A 17,736-nucleotide genomic window follows, 5' to 3' on the forward strand; every position below is an offset into this window, starting at 1 on the left:
TGTAGCTTGGCTTTCAGGCTTTACACTGTCTTAGGCTTCGAGGTGGGATTTCAGCAGGGACCCTCCCCTATCTGCCTAGGCATTTGGCTGCCTCCTGTCACCATCAATAGTAAATAATTGAAAACAATTTTTATATTTAGCAAGATGTGTGTGACTAAATAACCTAAACAACATTCATTGAATGAATTTTAATTTATTAATTGAACTTTATTTTATTGAGTTAAATACTATAATATGGAAAAGATAAAATACAAATTTTACATACAATGGTATGACTTTATGTAAAAAAACTATTAAGAAAATACCAAATGAGAATATAGGAAAAGTTTCAGAATTATGTTTTGGTAGTTTGATTATGGATATTTTACATAATATCTTTTATCTTTTTTTACATAATTATCTTTATTCTGTGCATGTGTGCATGTTATTTTTACAATGAAAACATAGTTTAAGGGAGAAAACATACATATTTTTGCCATTTTAAGTGGTACCTAATGTGCTTCTTTAAAATGATTTCAAAACTTACTGTAAATGCTGGCATTTGAGTAACTTTCCCCTGTGCAGACCAAAGGATTATCATGGTTTAGGCTTTGTTTCTTGTCTTATGTTGGTCATCAATTCATTTGACAAGTTTCATTAAAGTACTTTACCTCCAGGCTAGAGTGAGTGAAATGTGCATTACTCAAATTAAAACCAATGCTGTTCCACAGAGAAACTTTATAACGGATGTTACCTAATTTGTTCAGAAGACATTTTATTTTGTTCACAACATGCATGTTCTAGCATAATCCCAGTCTCTTGGATATAGGTAGAAGTTGGTAAATGAATACTCCCAGTTTCTAAACATCTAATATGTTGGTTACATTTGTTGATCCAGTAACTCTGTGTGAAAATTTATGTTTCTCTACATTTTTACCTAATAATTTTTTAAGTCGAAATGTCTTAGTTTGTTCCTATTCAGTTCCACCCTGTAATATGGAAATAATCCTTGCTCTAGTTTTAAGTAAGTTGAGGAGTCTGAGCAGTCTTCCAGTATCAAGTATACCTTGCTTCAGTAGCAATCTGATATAATTTCCCACTTTTAATCATGGAGAATAATTTGACTTCTTCTGGCAGGGTCTGACCCATAGACCCAGGCTGTACAATGGATGAATAACATACCCAGACACCAATATTCAGTAAAAGAGTGAGCCAGGGAGCCAGACCACTCACAGAAAGAGTTTTGGTAGTCATACACCCTGACTAGTTGGCTCTGAGGTCACTTACTTAGCATGGATTTAATAACAAAGACTTTGAGTCAACACACCTGAGGGTAATTAATCTGGTCGCCCTCCCCCAGAGAGATCAGTCCTGCCTGAGAAAGATCAAAGGTCAGTCTATGTCTATCAACAACAGCATAGATAAGTAAATTGTGCTGCATTCCTGCACGTAACATGGTTGCATCAATAAATTAACAGCTACTACAAGCAAAAATAGTCATTAATTTTACAAAAATAATGTGCAGCAAGGGAAGCCACACAAAAAGAACACATTTTGTTTGACTCTACTTATGCAAGAAGACAAAACTGAACTATGGTATTAGACATCAAGAGAGATTTCTTCTGTGGAGGGGATCAGAATTTGTAATTGGGAAAGGATACATGGTAAGCCCCTGCGTGGTAGTAATGTTTCACTACTAGAGATAACATAAATGTCCATGTAGTGATAACTGATTGAATTGTACACACATCTCTACCTATATGTTTAACTGTAATAAAAATTATTAAGAAATAAAAGTTGTTTAAGAGAGGGGAATTTTGTGGATGTATCCATGTAGACATCTTAGAGGGTGTAAAAATTCAAAATGTGCTAGTTTTTCAAAACGTATTGTTTATGTATTTCCTTTTTTGCTAGGGAAAATTACCTTGTTTGCTAAATAAGCAAGCAGTTTTGGGAATACCTAATCCTAATGTTAAAGGACAACACTGGCTATTAAAGAAATACCTTTAAAAATGTGTTTCAAAAACAACTAAAAAACACAAACAAATTCTTAATAAGAAAAATAATGCTTTGAGATGAGGGTCAAATAATTGGATTTGCAGACATAAAGAAGTGTTTTCCTACACTTGAAGATTATTAAAATGCCAAGAATGAAATTCATGCAATGTTAATAATAATCTATTCATTCTTCTACATTTTTGATACATATTTATCTGATATGAAGGAAATATTCACGTTCTGCATGCCTAGTTTGATCACATTTAATTACGAGTCTTTCACTTGTACAGAAAACTTTGATTCTACAAAAATATGGCTCAGTCATGTATTGAAATGCTGTTACAACAAACTAGGAGTTACATCACAATTTCATACGTTATGCTACAGTTGAAAAAGGTTTATAATAATGCATTTACTGGAAATCAAGCATGAGATATATTATCTGTAGTAATCATCAGTTGCTACTTTTCTTATTAAATTAACACATATATATCCATGGTCTATTCCTGAGAGCACTGGTCCTCAAGATTTTTAAATGTTACTATTAGACAACTATGATGTATTCAATGTGACCCTAATATGATTTTATAAAACTAAGATATAATATATTGAAACACTAACATTTTATAAATCTGAAATATAATGGAACATTCCCAAAACAAAATATTCATGAAAACAATATGTAGATTTTTTCATGTGTTTCTCAGAAAATTAAATATGAATGAAAATAATATATAAATTTTTTAAATCACATTTTCCAGAATACTTTGTACACTTTTAAAGAGCGATTTTCCCACATTAAAGTGAGTAAGAATTACTTGAAGGGGCTTGTCATAATACGTAGTCCTATACCCTGCAGCAGAAATTCTCATTCCATTAATCAGCATTTGGATCTAGAAATTTGCCTTTTAATGAGCAGCTAAGGATATAGTTAACCATCTTTTGAGAAACACTGTTTTAAGGATTCAGCTTGTACTTTTTAAAATTCTCTCTTTAAAATATCACCCTGAGAATTCATACTACTAGACCTGTCTTACAAAAGGTCCTTAAGGGAGTGGTAAACATGGAAACAAAATACCATTACTTGCCACTACAACACACACTTAAGTACACAGACCACTGACACTATAAAGCTCCTACACAATTAATTCTACCTAACAGCCAGCTAACAACATGATAACGGGATCCTCACATATCAATATTAACCTTGAATGTAAACAGGCTAAATCCCCACTCTTAAAAGGTACAGAGGGGCAAGCTGGATAAAGAAGCAAGACCCAACTGTATGTTGTCTTCAAGAGACCCAATTCACATGCAATTACAAATAGGCTCAAAGTAAAAGAATAGAGAAAAATCTACCAAGCAAATGGAAAATTAAAAAAAGCAGGAGCTGCTATTCTAATTTCAGACAAAAAAGGAGGCAGAGGTTGCAGTGAGCCATTACACTCCAGCCTCAGTGATAAGAGCAAGACTCCATCTCAAAATAAAATAAAATAAAAATAAAAATAAATAAAGAAAGAAAGAAAAGAAAAATCACTAGGATTTCTATAGACCAACAATGTTCAAGCTGAGAACCAAATCAACAATGCAATCCTATTTACAATAGCCCCCGCCCCGCCACACACACACACAAAAATACCACTAACCAGGGAAGTGAAAGTTATCTAAAATGTGAATTACAAAACTTGGTGAAAGAAATCAGAAATAATGCAAACAAATGGAAAAACATTCCATGCACCTGGATTGGAAGAATCAACATTGTTAAAATGACCATACTGCCCAAAGCAATTTAAAGATTCAATACTATTTGTATCCAACTGTCAATGACATTTGTCAAAGAATTGGAAAAATCTATGTTAAAGTGTATATAGAACCAAAAAAGAGGCCGAATAGCCAAAGAAATCATATACAAAAAGAACAAAGCTGAGGCATCACATTACCCTACTTCAGACTATACTGCAAGGCCACAGTGACCAAAACAGCATGGTACTGGTACAAAAACAGGCACATAGACCAATGAAGCAGAATACAGAACCCAGAACTAATGCTGCATACCTACAACCACATGATCTTTAACAAAGTGGACACCAAAACAACAATGAAGAAATCAATAAATGGTGCCAGGATAACTGGCCAGCCGTATACAGAAAATTAAAACTGGACCCCCTTCCTCTCACAATATACAAAAATCTACTCAAGATGGAATAAAGATTTAAGTGTCAAACCCAATACTACAAAAACCCTAGAAGAAAACCATTCTGGGCCTAGACTCTGGCAAAGATTTCATGATGAAGACTCCAAAGCAATTGCAACAAAGCAAAAATTAATAAGTGGGACCTAATTAAACTAATAAGCTTCCACACAGTAAAAGAAATGTACAGAGTAAACAGACAATCTACAGAATGTGAGAAAATATTTACAAGCTATACATCCAGAAAAAGGTTTAATATTTAGAATCTATAAGAAACTTAATTACCAAGCAAAAAACAAACAATCCCATTAAAAAATGGGCAAAGAACATGAATAGACACCCCTCAAAAGGATAAATAGCTAATGCATGTGGGGCTTAATACTTAAGGTGATGGGTTGATATGTGCAGCAAACCACCATTTACCTATGTAACAAACCTGCACATCCTGCAAATGTATTCTGGAATTTAAAATAAAATAAAATAAAATATTTTAAAAAGTAATATATAATATACATATGCAATGAAATACTATAAAAATATTTTTTAAAGAACTATAAAATATGTAATAGTCTTGAAAAACAATACATTACAATACATTTTATCAAAACTATTTTTTCAAATAGGCTGATAAATCCACCAAAAGGAAATATATCAAAAAAAAGGAGACATACACATGGCCAACAAGGATATGAAAATATTCTCAACATCCCTAGTCATTAGAGAAATGCAAATCAAAACCACAATGTGATATCATCTCACACCAGTCAGAATAGCTATTACTAAAAACTCAATAAATAAAAAATGCTGGCAAGGTTGCAGAGAAAAAGGAAAACTTATACAGTGCTGTTGGGAACATAAATTAGTTAAGCCACTCCAGAAAGCAGTTTGGAGATTTCTCAAAGAACTTAGAACTACCATTTGACCCAGTGTTCCAGTTACTGGTATGTACTCAAAAGGATGTAAATTGTTCCACCATAAAAACACACGCACAAATATGATCATCACAACATTATTGAAAATAGCAAAGACATGGAGTCAACCTAATGTCTATCAGTGGCAGGCTGGAAGAAGAAAATGTGTTACATATACATCATGGAATATTATGCAGTGCTAAAAAAGAGCAAGATCATATCCTTTGCAGCAACATGAATGACAGTAGAGGCCATTACTCTGAGTGAATTAATGTGGGAACAGAAAATAAAATACCACATATTTTCACTTATGACTAGTAGCTAAATATTGAGTACACATAGTTGCAAAGAAGGGCATAGTAGACACAGGGTTCTACTGAAAGGTGGAGGTAGAGAGGAGGGTAAGGATCAAAAAATTATCTACCAGGTACTTTGCTTATTACCTAGGTGATGAAATAATCTATACACCAAAGCCCTTCAACTTGCAATTTACCCATGTAGCAAACCATTTGTACTGTTTGGACCTAGAGTAAAAATTGGAAGGAAAAATAAATTTAAAAAATAATTTTAATTGATTTTTCTTTTAAAAAACCAAAGTGTACAAGGAGGTCAAGTTCACCTAAAAGATACTGCCTAAGGTAATAAGATAAAGCAACAATAAACAAATAATTAAACCCAAGACACATTGCAAAGTAAGTGACTAATTCTAGAATTATGCCTGCATTTTTAAAAAGGCCATAAAACATCTGAGTAGATTTGTTATAATGTCAAAATTAGGTAGAAATAAATTTTCTCTAACTGATATTCTATTTATTTGAGAGGGTGGGATGGCAGACCACACAGTGTAATGAAAGAAGAAAGGATCTAGAGTCAGACCCATCCCCTATACTCTCCACCTCCATGTAAATTACCTCTCTGCCACTTCTTAACATGTGAGCTCAAAGATTTGTATTCTCTGTAAGCTTTCGTGCCCTTGCTTTGCAGAGTTTATGGAAAGATTAAAGATGAGGTATGCTCCTTGAGAATAGGAGGTGCATACTAAGCTGTAAATACAAATATGATGCCTGGCTGTGAGTATGAGTATGCATCATGATACTGTATATGAGAATCATGCTTGAAAATTAATACCTAGTTTTATAACTCATCAAAAATAATAAAATAACCCTGAAAATAAGCAGAAAGCTGAAGTCTCATATGCATTTGAAAGAATTGTAACAATATCATGAAGAGAGACTCTCTATTCATTGGCCAGATTCTCAATCCATGAAACCCAATTAGATTTTTTAATAATCATGTATCACCAAAAAATAGATTAAAATAACCATATGTATGTAAAAATATAGCTTACTAGAAAATAAATATTTTTCAAAAGTAAAATTTTAAATTAAAGATTATAAGTAGCATTTTAATTTTTAAATTTGAGTTTGGTTACCTCTTTGACTCAGGGCCAAATGACATAGAAATGAAGAAAAAGTTTTCTTCCTACTTCGTCATTAGTTTTCTCTGTGACTCTTACCATATACCTTACTTTTCACTGTTAAAAAGTGGAAACACAAACCCATTTTACTGGGAAGCTGAAAGGCTCACATAATTTTTAAAAAACCAAAGTGCCTACAAATAATTTCTCATAAGTAATAATAGTAAAAAAATGTTTGACTAACATTACAATGTAATCTACTGCAACTAACAGAGGTCCTTTTATACCTTTGTCCATTATTCCAAATACTCAGATCAGTAAGGCTTGTAGAATATTGGTAAGGCTAACCTCTTATTTAGGAGTTTGGAAACATTATGAATTCTATGTAACCTTATTGCCACATTTTCAAGCCATTGCCTACTTTTCTCTGTTATAGATATAGGTCTCATGTAGGGCGAATTCCTGCAGGTCATATAATGCTTACAAACCACAAGAGTCAAACTTTGAGTATAGTGGAATTGTGATTGTAGTCTATGGCCTACATGAATATGCTATGAAGTTAATAAGATGCACAACACCATTTTCAGCCTCTAAGCCTCTGCAAGAAATTATACATCATAACCCACTCTCAGTAAAGCTTTTAATATTATAGCAAATTGCTAAAACATTAAACCCTGAAACTTTAATATAAAAATACAAATCATATTGAAAGCAGTAAGAAATGCTTACCAAAAAAAGTAAAGATTTATTTCCATATGTCTCCATAAGGTTTCTTTTAGACACTCCTTTTATTCAGAGTATTGATATTTAGCTTCCAATCTCCAAAATGAACATATACCAACATGTAAGTAAACAATTTTAGGATGACCCCAAATATATATAATATTGTAATAATAATACCAATATATAGTATTAATTTGCATAATATTATATTAAAATATTAAGCATATTTTTAAGCATTCAAAAATATTTAAATGATATATAAAATATAGGAAGTTCTAAACTCCTCCAGCCCTACATGGGTCCGCCCAAGCAAGAGCTGTAACACTTACTTTGGTGACTACTATTATCGTAAAGCTTCTGTATTAGTCTGTTCTCACATGCTACAAAGATAACTACCTGAGACTGGGTAATTTATTAAGAAAAGAGATTTCATTGATTCACAGTTTTACACGGCTGGGGAGACCTTAGGAAACTTACAATCATGGCAGAAGGAGAAGCAGGCACCTTCTTCACAAGACGATAGGACAGAGAAGAGGAAGCAAAGGATAAACTTGCCAAACACTTATAAAACCATCAGATCTCATGAGAACTCACTTATCACCATAAGAACAGCATGGGGAAAACCCTCCCAATGATCCACTAACCTTCCATCAAGTCTCTCCCTCAACACCTGGGGATTATAATTCAAGATGAGATTTGGCTGGGGACACAAAGCCTAACCATATAAGCTCCCTATTGCACTTCCGATGTTTCTCTTTCTTGCTGATTTTATCCAACTATAAAAGACAACTTTAAGCTCAAATTTTTATGAATTATTTCCATGTTTTAACATTTCCTTAAACTGGATGATTCATAATAGTATTCTCTACATCTTTGGAAATATAACATACTTCATAAATTTTATTGTGCATTTATTGACCCTTCTCTAGGAATATTTGAAACTGATAATTTTTGATGTTTTTCTTTTCTAATTTAAGAAACCTGTTTTTAGTTACAAGTCTTACATCTCATTGCCTTGAGATGCTTTCAAAGATTAGTTACTGGCTATCATAAGTGAACCAAGTAAAAACCTGAGGAATGGGATATGTAAATAATGCTGAAATAATGATTATAAGTTTCTTTGGAAAGATAAAGAGAAGAATGTAAATAAATCTACTTAATATAAGGAACTATGTAAACATACAAGTGGATTATAGAAAAATAATATAGAACTATAAATGTCCATTACAGTGGAATCCCATCTTACACAGGGTAAATGTTATAAAGTCAGTCCTTAATTCCTATGTTGTATGTAACTAAATTACTATAGGAAAAAAATAGCTTTTCCTCCAACAATGGATAAGACAGATGTTTTGTCAGCTGGCAACAGATGGAAGTTTTGACTGGCACTTGGAGCCATTAGTATCTCAATTATGAATCTTCAAACACTAAAATTACAATCAGGCTGCAAGATGCTCACACTATGAAAGCTCCTCTGAAACTAACACTCACCCTCCACCCCATCCCAGCAAAAATCCCACTTTCTTTATTAGATTCACCTTGGATCATAAATACTTTAACTACAATATCAGGCAGAATTTTCTGCATTATTTAATTATTCCCCCACTTCTTCTCTTCTTCTCTCCCTCCAAGTACATACTGATCATTGTGAAATTCAGAGTACAAAAACATGCATGATTATTTCACAGTACATTGTGGTCTCTTAGAGTGAGGCATGCAAAATGTGTCAATTTTCATGAGTAATTCTGGAACAAAAACTAGAGAAAGTATATAAATGCAAGACAGTGTTCAATGATTAGAACCTATAGGACATTTTGTTTACATTTCTTTGGGATGTCCAAACATATCGACATATTTTAAATCTCAGTATTTTAATTTTTAAAATTTTTATTTTAAAACAGTATTTTCATTTTTTCTTCATTTAATATATAAAGATAGTAATGCTAAAATCCTCATAAGAGTACACACAGACCTGAATAATGCACACAGATCCTTCATTATACTTTAGTTGGTACAGTTTTACATTTGTATGATGTATGTAATTAGGATATCAAATCTGAATATTCAAAGTTCAAGTATGATGCCCCAGCTTCTATTGAGTTCAAGGATGATACTCCAGATGTCACTATTTTTAGATGTCAACCTTTTAAAAGGAAAGAAGATTATATCTTATTTTATGTAATTGTAGGAATTCATGGTGAATCACAACTATAATAATTAGTAATTTGGTACACCTAATGTTACCAGAAAAATGCTCATACATTTCAAGGGAAAATAATTACATACTTGTGTCACAGGATGCAGAGATATTTACTGCTTTTTGCTGTCTCATTTATGGTTCATATTGTTAGTTTCTGTGTAAATGAAAAAATGTTAAAAATCTTGCTAGCATATGTGTGTGATTTTCTTCTGCTACTCAGGTTATTTAGTTGTCTTATATGTGTGCATAGGGAATTTGGGGGATAGGGGAGCAAAATAAAAGCATAGTGTAAGGGATAAAATGAAAAATATTTTTTGATCATCATTTTCTCTTCAATTAATGGAGAAAATGCAAGTTTCTGATTAGATACTTATATCTCTCTTTATTTGATAATTAGCATTTTAGGGATTATTTTTGGAAAATAGACCTCTATTAAACTTTTCTCTGTATTTAGTATATTAAGTATCAATGTAAATGTGTTTTTCATGTGTGTCTTTATGCAAAGCATGTTTCTTTTTCAATTCTGTAGTAGGTAAATTGAAGAATTTATTTTAATATGTATTACAAGATATTTTAAGAATATAGCAGTATGCTTTATGTCAACTTGGTTTCATCATTCACAGCACCTCAACATTTTATAAATGTGAATTTCTCAACCTTTGAATATAAAACTAAATTAAGGATTAAGATTAAAGTGTTTCCAAAAGATTTATTTTGCCATATTCCTTATGGAAAATAATAGTTTTTGCATATATAATTTTAAAAGCCAGAGAGATTTCAATTTTATTCCAAAGTGGCATAAAAATTTTTTATTTTAAAATAGGCTGGGTGCAGTGGCTCACAACTATAATCCTGGCACTTTGGAAGGCCGAGGTGAGCGAATCACTTGAGGTCAGGAGTTTGAGACCAGCCTGGCCAACATGGTGAAATCCCATCTCTCCTAAAAATACAAAAAGTAGCCAGGCATGGTTGCAGGAATCTGTAATCCCAGCTACTTGAGAGGCTGAGGCAGGAGAACTGCTTGAAAGAGGCAAAGGCTGCAGTGAGCCAACATTGTATAACTGCACTCCAGCAGTTGCAGAGTGGCAAAGGTTGCACTGAGGGGCGAAGGTTGCAGTGAGCAAACATTGTGTAACTGCACTCCAGCCTGGGTGACAGAGTGAGACTCTGTCTCTAAATAAATAAACAAAATAAAATAAAGTAGGTAAGTGCATGAAGCCATCATAAAACTATCTTAAATTTTTGTTCAAAATTGTAAGATTTCTTACAGTATTTGTCCCAAATGCAACAAGAATTACATAATTTTAAAACCCATAAAATAAGCCAGGTTTCATTAGTAGATGTTGTGGATACATAAAACTCTCTCTCCAACCTATGCCCTCTTGTTTCTGGGTCCATAACTAGACTAACTTTACTAGACTCATTTGTAGTTAGCTGACTTCAGACTGACCATATGACAAAGCACTAGCCAACAAAATGTGATAACAAATGATATATATATGTATATATATATCTTCCTGAAATGTACCGTATTAGGCTGTTGCCACACTGCCATAAAGACATACCCAAGACTGGGTAATTTATAAAGAAAATTGGTTTAATTGACTCACAGTTCCGCAGGGCTGGGGAGGCCTCAGGAAACTTACAATCATGGTGGAAGAGTAAGAGGCACATCTTACATGGTGGCAGGAGAGAGAGAGAGAGAGAGAGAGAGAGTGAAGACACAGAGAGAGAGCAGACAAGTGAATGGGGAGGAGCCTCTTACGAAACCATCAGATTTCATGAGATCTCACTCACTATCATGAGAATAGCATGAGAGAAACCACCCCCATGATCCAATCACCTCCCACCAGGTCCCACCCTCAACGTAGGGATTATGGGGATTACAATTCGAGATGAGATTCAGATGGGGACACAGAGCCAACCTATATCATGTACCACAAAAATCTTCTCCTCTACATTCATGGCCTTGATCTTCTTTGTGGCTGGCTTGATGCAGATGACCAGAGCAATTTCAGATGCCACATTTGAGTTTGACAGAACCACAAGCTGGAAGGAGGTTGGAACCCCGAATTAGTGCTTAGACTTTGACTGAGAAACACTTTCTCAGTGTTTTTGGCCACTATATATCTTAGTTATCGTGTATGTTTAGGTATTTTGTCATTATGACTAGCACAATCTTAAGTAATGCAATGGCCAGTGTGACAGCATTTACTATTTTGAACAAGCTGTTTAACTGAGAAACTTCCTTCACAATCACTCTTTCAATCACTATTTCAATCACCACCCAGGTTCTACTAGAAAAGAAGACTTATAGGTAAGAACAGATGCCCTAGAACTAGAACACCTGAATCAAAACCAACTTCCACTGCTTTCTAGAGGTTTGATGTGGATGATTTACTCTGTTTGTACCTCAGTTTTCTCAGCATTAAAACTAAGAGAGTAATAATATTAAAGTGGCTTCTTGTGAAGATTAAACGTTTCATATGTGTAAAGTGCTAAAAGTTCTGCCAAATTCATAGTAGACATGTAATAACTGTTAATTGCTATATTTCTTCTATACTTGACATCACTCAAGATCCAAATACATTCATTCAATTACCTAAAGGTCATCCCCACTTAGATATTCCATGGATAACTTAAACTCAAATTAGTCAGATTAGGAAGGCATCAGTCAGAATTGGGCAATATTCTGGGCTCTCTTAATGTTCTCAGGGTTCTGTAATTGTACCTACAACAGAATTGTGCAGTGTTATATTTCCTTAGTCTTCTGATTTTCCTTTTGTATTGACCTGAACTTGTCAGCAATAAGTATATTGTTCAATAGCCATATTGTCTTTGAATGATTGTCATCACTTTCTGTCATGTGATCTGTTGATATATTATTATTAGATGTGGTAGAAAGTGCCTAATACGAATATATCTAGCTCAGCTGGCATTTTTTTCACTCTTTAGAATTTAGTGATGGATGTTGAAGATCGTAAGATAACAACACTTGACAAAAAGAAAAAGGTAGTGAAATCTGAAGACAAAAGGTAAAGCCATTCTTTTCATTACACGATGTCACATGTTTGTTAGTGAATTCAGTATTTGTTGTACGAAGTTACATTATGGAGGCTGGGCAATGTGATATTGAGAGAAGAATGGTATTATAAGATATATATCTGTACTGGTAAAAAAAATATGTATGTTTCATAAAGGCTTGAGATTTAGACAATTAGCTAATGAGATTAATACAAACTCACCACTTACTACTTGTCACATTAATCTTTGGCTTTTTAAAAGTCATTTCACAATCCCACTCAAATATATCTATTCAAAAAACAAAGGTAAATGGGTGTCATGTTGGACATAAAATCCTAGTGTAAGGCATCATCTCCTCACATGCCTACTTCACCTAGATTTGCAGCCTTAATGAGCATCATCTGCATTAACCCATTTACATGAGCCATTCTTTGATAGGGGGACTCCGGAAATCTACACTACGCTATTCCTGATCTAGTAAATAAACAATAAGTACTTCCTAAGCAATTGCTATTGGAAAAGCCATACAAGAGTAATAAAAGCAAAAAAAGAGTGGCCCTTTCTTATAATATTTTCAGTCTAGTAGATGTATGAAGATGGTTTTCAAATAAGACTTCATGGGCCATGCACAGTGGCTCAGGCCTGTAATCCCAGCACTTTGGGAGACTGAGGTGGGTGGATCACAAGGTCAGGAGTTCAAGACCAGCCTGACCGACATGGTAAAACCCCATCTCTACTAAAAATACAAAAAAAAAAAAAATCAGCTGGACATTGTGGCGGGTGCCTGTAATCTCAGCTACTCGGAAGGCTGAGACAGGAGAATTGCTTAAACCCTGGAGGTGGAGGCTGCAGTGGCTGAGATCGCACCACTGCACTCCAGCCTGGGCAACAGTGCAAGAATCTATCTCAAAATAATAATAATAATAATAATAATAAAATAAAATAAAAAGAATTGAAGAAAAGCATTAAAATGAATAGTAAGGATAATAAATTACATACAATTTCAGAAGAGAGAGAAAGCATTTGGAGTTAAAATGTAATGTAGGTGAAGTTTCAGTTACATTCATAGAATGCTTATGATTTATACAGGATAAGGGGAAAAGGAAGAATTTTCCAAGTAACAGCATATAAATCAAGTCATGGTTAATGGATATCTAATATTTATTGCTTAGAGAAGAGATAGCTTATAAAACTGACATTTCATATTACAACAACGTTGTGAAGGATTTTGAATGGACAGTGAAGGAGTTTGGGCTACATCCAGTGAATAATACAAAAAGTTACACAAAGTTTCTGATCAGAAATATTGTATCAGAAAAGAAGCAGTTTAAAAGACCTAATTTTGGGAAAGGTTTACAAGTAGTAATTAAGAAAATCTAAGATCCTTATCTATGCTAGTCCATTACTTAAAATAGAATGAGAATCTCCAGATAGTAAGGTATCACCAACAACCAAGGGCATTAAGTTGTGTGCAACTTAACCAAGAAAAAAAAAAAATAGATACACTTAATTCAACTTACTAGCTCTCTTTTCATAACCTAACCTAAAAATAGGAACATTCTAAAAGAATAACAGGAGAACAAAATAAATGAAAAACAAAATGCAAAGCAATAGATGGGAATTTGTTAAATTGACTAGAACCAAAAGAAGCAAAGAATGCTCCAAAGGGCATAAAATGAAAATAGAAATGAATTCACATGATACGGCAAGGCAGTGAAGGAGAGAACAACTATGTTTAACAATTAAGCCAAATGCAGTCTCGCCTTACTGTTCTCTTAACTCACTAAGTACAGACATGCTTGTATCTCTGGGTCTTGCTACCTGTTGTTCTATTCAGGCAGATGTGTTGTAATTCTTAGACACCCCTGCCAAGAGTCCACTCTGGACATCAAAACACCCACAGCCCTAAAATGTTTCTGGTAGGATATCGCCAAATCTTCTGCAGGATCATTATATCATCAATAATATTAGTGGAGCAAAGCTATAGCACTAGCTCAGAAACTAATTGTCTAATATGATAGTAAACAGAATCCAGAGTAAGTGGCACAGGGCTGTAATAAGTTTAAAAGGAATGGAACCTCTGGTTTCTTCCTTCCTCCAACTTAACTTCTCTCCCTAGCCCTTAATAGGAAAAGGCTACAGGGGATTTCTAACTAGGAAATGACATTACTTCTATCAAGAACTAGGGAAGATAAAGAGGAACCAATGGAGGGAGGGAAGGTCCATCACTCATTTTGTGTTCATTTATATTCTTATCTACTATGTATCTTTTGATTGTTTCCTGTGGTAAAGCAGCCTTAAACAGAGACAACTTGTCTTTCTTTCAAAGTTCCAAAGTGTGTGTGTGTGTGTGTGTGTGTGTGTGTGTGTTTTGTTTGTTTGTTTGTTTGTTTGTTTTTGGTCAGTCCTAGCCCAGCTATATGTTCAACTCGGTCAGTATGAAAGGAAGCACAGAAAAAGCAAAGTAATCACTAAATTCTAGAATGATTTTTTACCACCAGAGTACAGTCCCTAAAGTAAAGGTTATCTACTAGCTGACTTTCTTGTTGCCCTTTCACCTGCCTCTCAAAGGAAATGTCTTTCCTACCAAACAGATGGCATCAGAAGCACTGAAATCTGTCATGACACAATCTAAGAAGGTAAGTGTGAACTTGAGCTGGCTTTAAAGAATTATCAGGTTTTAGAAAGAAAGAAAAGATGAGAATGAACCACAGAACATTACTCAGTGAAGCATGAGTATGTTAGACACAGGGTAAGACTTAAAGATTTTCAAAGGTTAATAAGACCAGTTTCTTAAGTGGGGTGGCTATGTATTACACTAAAAGGTAAACATTATCCAGGATGTGGGAAACCTTAGAATCTGAAGATATAAATTCAGCTGCTTTATATGTAGTGTGAAAACTTCACTAAGTCTGGTGTACCCGTGCAGATCAGAAAAGGAAAGCCTAGCCGTAAAACCTCTTTCCTACTGCCTGCAGTGCAATGAATTACACTTTTACACTGGTAGTAGAAATCTTAATACCCTATTTAATCCTGATCTATTTTTAATCTTATTGGGTCTTTAAGAGGTTTCATATGCATGATATTTTATTACACATTTCAACATTTCAAAGAAAGAAATGAAGTGTTCTTAGCCCCATGTAAGAAAGGAATTAAATCTTGTGATATGAGAGAAGCAATTTATGTAACCACTATAAAAGCACCCACGTGTGGTCCCATAGCGTCTGTTGTATCTGTTTTAGCTCACACTTTGGGGGACTGATACTGCCTCATACTCCTCCATTCTATTTGTCTCTAAATTACCAAATTAAGCAAGTTGTAATTGGGGTAATTTAGTGCTTTGTAGTGATATTGTTCTCTGGAGAATAGTAAAGACCAGTTTTAACTTCATTATTTTGTAGAGTTAGTGAATAAATCACTTGGATAAGGTCCTATTACTATAGGTTTTTAAGCTTTTTATATTTTCTGCCTTGATCTCTAATATATGTTATTTTATATATGATTCTTCTGATGTGCATTGATGTGAACATTATTTTAAGTCTTAATTTTATGCCTAGCTAGTCAAATGATTACCTGTCAATAAAAGACACTGATTTTTCCCAAAGTCAAGGACAAATGGGCATCATATATTTAACATTTATGAAAGCCACCCTCCATTTAGTGTCCACTCCTTTAGAATCTTCCTAAGGGAACCATCTCACTTAAGTGAATTGCTTAAACATGTTTCATTCAGGGTTGGTGACTTATGTCTTGCAGTTCCAAAACCTCCTTCAATATTCCTTTCTGCAAATAACATCCCAGTCCCAGACTGAGTTTTGTGTAGACCTATACAACATGTAATAGAAAACTCATGATTTCAAGGGACTTTCAACCTAAATGAAAAGACCAAATAGGAAAATTATGAATAAGCTAAATTTAACCTTTGAAGAAGACAAGGACCTGAGATGCTAGAGAATAAAAAACTCAGCGGATTCTTGAGTAGCTGAGAGGTTCTGAGGCATAAAAGGTAAGCCTGAAAAGACTTGTGTGACAGAAAGCTTCACAATACAGTGAATTTGGAAAGTGACAAAGTACAATATTAGTACATCTAGAGGACAAATGTATATATAATCCTCATGTTTCCTTTTACACAATTATATCAGTCCCTATTATAATTTATAGTTTTTTAAAAAATAAAATAATCTTGATAAGTTCTTTACAGATGCTTTTAGAATCTCAGATTTATTAGTTTTTAAGTTTTCTCTGACCATATTTAATTTATTGGGGGGATATCAAAAAAATAATTTCACATCTCCTGCCCCCAACAATTTATGTCATATTAAATTTTAAAAAAAGATCTTAACTCCAATTTGAACAGTGCATCATATCGCTCTTTCCTTTATTCTTCTGATTAATCCCTGAATCAGCTGTTAGCCATTTGACATTTTACAAATAAGTGTTCTATGATTCACAATTATTTAAAACACTACAAAACTGTAATTTTGAGGACACATTGTAAAATGTTTTGTATTATTTGCTATCAATCGGTAAGGTTGTTAGTTTATGACAGTTTGATTCTTTTTATCACTTCTTAAGAAGGCAAAGGCCAGGCGTGGAGGCTCACGCCTGTAATCCCAGCATTTTGGGAAGCAGAGGTGGGCGGACCAAGAGGTCAGGAGTTCAAGATCAGCCTGACCAATATGGTAAAACCTTGTCTCTACTAAAAATACAAAAAATAGCCAGGCGTGGTGGTGCATGCCTATAGTCCCAGCTACTCGGGAGGCTGAGGCAGAAGAATTGCTTGAACCCAGAGGCGGAGGTTACAGTGAGCCAAGATTGCACCACTTCACTCCAGCCTGGGTGACAGAGTAAGATTCTGTCTCAAATAAATAAATGAATAAATAGGCAAAAAAAAAAAATCTGATATAAAACCACTATGTTTTGCTATGTTTTAATTTGATTGATTTCCTTTGTTTTGTCGTGGAATGAGTGAGGGAACAAGGAAACGAGGAGATTGCTAGTTCATCTCTGTTCTGCTCAGGTTATAGAAATTATTTCAACAAAAGAAAAATACTGTTTTTGCCTTGCATTTGACTTCAGGCTTAAAGAGTGCCATTAGTAGAGTAATAACATCTGGATCTCAAGCTTCAGCCTGTCTCCCATTATTTAAATTTTATCCTTAGGCTTTAGGTGTGTAGAAAATGTTTCTCAGATCTGTGATATGTTGTTGTACATTTGCTTAGCAGTGCTTATCTTAGGTCTCAGAGTGGGTCTCTGGGGGTTAACTTGAAAGAGTAAAAGTCACTCAATAAAG

This window comes from Macaca nemestrina, chromosome 7, assembly GCF_043159975.1.
Source record: "Macaca nemestrina isolate mMacNem1 chromosome 7, mMacNem.hap1, whole genome shotgun sequence".
In the NCBI taxonomy this organism is placed as follows: domain Eukaryota; kingdom Metazoa; phylum Chordata; class Mammalia; order Primates; family Cercopithecidae; genus Macaca; species Macaca nemestrina.